General features: G+C 30.5%; 1 protein-coding gene across 5 annotated transcripts in view; it reads left to right on the top strand.

The window, feature by feature from the left end:
* The window catches only part of LOC106692711 (protein Malvolio), a 42,137-nt gene that overhangs the window by 15,170 nt on the left and 23,087 nt on the right, over positions 1 to 3,880 (top strand). The window lies entirely within an intron of this gene.

Raw genomic sequence — 3,880 nt, forward strand, 5'->3', positions numbered from 1 at the left:
TGGTCTGAGTGACAGTTAAGATTAGCCAAAAAAAATATATAGGTAATATGAAGTTGTAAACTGCTGTAGGTATCTGAAGAGTTTTTTGTTTTATTAAAAGGTCCTGTGTGTTAACCTTGGAACCCAGATATTTGAAGAACTGTACTTTATGGAATTATAGAAACCTGTGTTGACAAATCCAGTCATGTGAGACTTCCTAGGACTTTGTATTCCTTCAAAGACTTGTATAGCTCCTCTCTGTCAAAGCTGTTGCATGCTGACATGAAATTGACAAACAAATCCACATGTCTATTATGCCAGAATTCACCCATCTCACATTAGGTCGTCCCTCTATTCTCTGCTTACCTTGAAGCTCATCATTTAGGATCATTTTAGAGATCTCGCTTTTTACCATCCTCACCATGAGATCCGCCCATGGATTGTTCTCTGACTTGATCTCGTAGATGTCATTCATTATTCAGCACTTCAAGCTCCACATTTCTTCTTCTCCAGCTATCTCTCTATTGAACTGTATCAAAAATTTTTAATATTTTCCTTTCAAATATCAGAAGCATAGCCTTACCAAAGTCTTTTAAATGTTCATCTTGGTCCTGTTAAAAAGGTATCTGTTCCCAAAGTGTTTTACTAGACCAAAGTAGCTCCAGTTAGCCACATCAATTCTCATTTTACTTTACTGGGAGATTTTTTTTGCATTCACTTATGATACCCTTGGCAGTCATATCCTGCTTAATATGAGTGATAAGTTGCATTTACCTTAAAATGAAAATTGTGCTAAACAGAATTTTCTAATTTTTTAACCTATAATACCCAAGTAGATTTTCATTTTAAATTTTGTTACTTTTTCAGTTCTAAATGTGTTAAAAACAAAATATATTTATGTCAATTTATATAAATGAAAATTCATATTAAAGACATCTGTTGGGTAGTCGTCCTTTTTAATAATTTCATAAAATAGTTATGCCTTTTCATAAGAATTTTGTTTAAATTGGTGTGTACCTATTTCTTTCTTACACGAACCATGTATACAGTGTATCACCTTTTTTTGGAAACTCTCATACTTACAGTTTCCTATGCTGCAAGATGATTCATTACTGTTGAAGAATGATTCAGTTTGATCCTTTTTCTTTATTTTGTATATTGTTGTCTGGCCAATATCTTAATCCTTAGGCAAATGAGCCAACTCCTCACCTTTTTCTTAGTGTTTCACAATTTCATAATTTTTATCTAACGTTAATGTGAAATGTTTTCGTTTGGTAATTTATACTATTCTTAAAGTATATTTCTACTGCATAGAACAATCACTTGTGATAGGTTAAATGTGATGCAATATAGTCACTGACAGCAGATAACACACTATTTTTGTATAATACAGTCAAATAGTTTACCACTCTTACAGGCATTTGGGGACACATAAACAGCTGATCTGCCAGCACTGTCAGATCACCAGATCACTGGATAAGCTGGAATTGCGAATGTCCAGATTTCAGAGACTATTCTTTGTTTTTGACCAAAAATTTATTTATGAACAAGATAACTCTGAAATGATTAAATACATGGTAATTAGAGAGAAATGTTTTATTTATTAAGCAATGCTTCCCAAATATTTAGGGCTGCTATTTTATATAACATTCTGATCAATCATTCCTTCACCTGCAAAGAATAATTATAAAACAAAATAGTATTAAATAATATTAATAAATTTACATTTTTAGACTGCTTTCTAGACTGTTAATGTTTTCTTTTTTTTTCTTCCCTTCCTTCTGTTTTTTTTTCTATTACTTCCTTCTCTTAAGTTTTGTTCTTTTTAATGATATAAATAACATACCCAAATAATCACTAAATAAAAAAAAAACTTAAATGCTTACTAAAATATTCAGTTCTAACAATAAAAATTGACACAGATTTATAATACAATCATGAGGCTGATGGTTGAGCATGTTGAGGTGAGGGTTCCAGAGTTCCCATTTCAAAACAATGTAGATTCAATTACCACCTGGACAATTTGATATATATTTTGTGTATTTTTTCATTAAATGACCTATACTTTTTTAAACACAAGAATACAGTAAATAATTATATGTATTAAAAACATTATTTTTTTATTTTATGTTTTTGATTTTTAGGCATTTATAATTTTTAAAATATATTTTTTGGTTGTCTTGGGAAATGAATTTGATACTTCCACTTGTTTTTTTTTGTTTACATACTATCAATCTAGTAATAAAATTATGAAACAATTATTTTTAAAACAAAACAAAAGATAAAAACATGTTTTGAGATGTATGATTTTAACAAATAAATGAAAAATGTTTATGTTTCTTCTCAGTTACCATGCTTGTAGTGGTGAAGGGTGTCAAGAATTATGTTTTCAGCTAATATTGCTATGATTTTAATATTGACACCAGAGCTCTCCATGATTCTCCTTTAATGCTAGATATGCTATTAGTTTCAAAGACTTGCTCTTAAATTTTCAGAATGATTACAGACTTTCCTTCCTTAGGGAAAGTAACATCATGTACAACATGGATCTATCTAATGTGTCTCATTATTTTCTTAACTTTGTGTTAACAGCCTATTATAAGAATGGAATTGTCAAGGATATTTTCCCAGAAGAAGGGGTTGGTATTTCAGGCTCTCTACCTCATTTTTCGCCACGTGATCTAACTTTTCTTACTGTTTGCAGGGACTTCATTCTGGGATTTTGATGAATATTAAATTATAGGGTTCTGAATCATTCATACCCCAAAAATAATTGCTCCTCATGTATTTGTCTATTTGCTTTTAGGGGCTCATTGAAATAAGGAACCCTAATTATCTAGAACCTGCATTTAGTTCACCTTTCAAATGCATTTTTTCTAAATAATCGACGTAAAGCTCTCGGCACATTCAGCCATGGTACTTAAAACTGTAAATGACCTATTGTTTGTATAAAAATAAAAATAAGTTTCATTCATTTTATACTTAGCATTGCTTTTACCTTTTTAAAGAGTAGCTCAACCTAGAAAGTTATATTAGTTGATTATAAACCAAGTTGCTTATGGAAGATAATTGTTATCTGTTATTTATATTTTAAAGTCCTTCTGATTGGAACCATAAATATTTAAATAAAAATTAATTTAATCTATGAACTTTCTCTCTTCTCAGAATAAGGCAAATAACTAACCTGGTGATCACAACTACAGGACATGAACATGAAAAGCAGACATATCATTACAATGCTGTCTATTACAAGCACATTCATTAAGTGTTGCAAACATCTCTTTAATAAATAAGGAGTGATAAATTCAATATTTTTTGTTTTTTTTCTTGGTCTGCTATTAAAGATAACAAAATTTTGGCCAGAAAATGAGCAGGTGTTTTTCATACTCTCAGGATATGAATGAAAGGTTTAAACTGTGGTAAGAAATATGTATCTATGTTCTATTTTCCTATCCATTCCTTTATTGTATAATTGCTCTGCTTTTACTGGAAAGAATAAAAAATATAGTAGATGGTGAAAATGGCCTTCATGGACCTGCTCCCTTCCTTTACTGGGTATTCTTTAGGTTTTGTTGAGATTGTTAAGTGGTTGAGATAGCATGTGCTATAATCCTATAGAATATTTGTAGATGGTGATGGATTGTAATAATTGGTGGTTCTGTAATGATTTTGAGCACCTTTCTAGCATTAAGTTTGCTAAAGTATTCATATGGTGTTGTGGTTTCCGAGGCTGGTTTGGTTTTCGGGTATTTTTAACATTTAAATTAATTGAGAGATAGATGGTCTGAGTGACAGTTAAGATTAGCCAAAAAAAACTTGTTTTGAATGCCAATCTTGCTGTCTACAATGCAGGTTTTTTTCTGGGCTTTGGAGAGCAAAATATATTTAAAAAACCTATATA

The sequence above is a fragment of the Halyomorpha halys genome, unplaced genomic scaffold (assembly GCF_000696795.3).
Source record: "Halyomorpha halys isolate HHAL.00 unplaced genomic scaffold, Hhal_1.1 Scaffold68.1, whole genome shotgun sequence".
Lineage (NCBI taxonomy): Eukaryota > Metazoa > Arthropoda > Insecta > Hemiptera > Pentatomidae > Halyomorpha > Halyomorpha halys.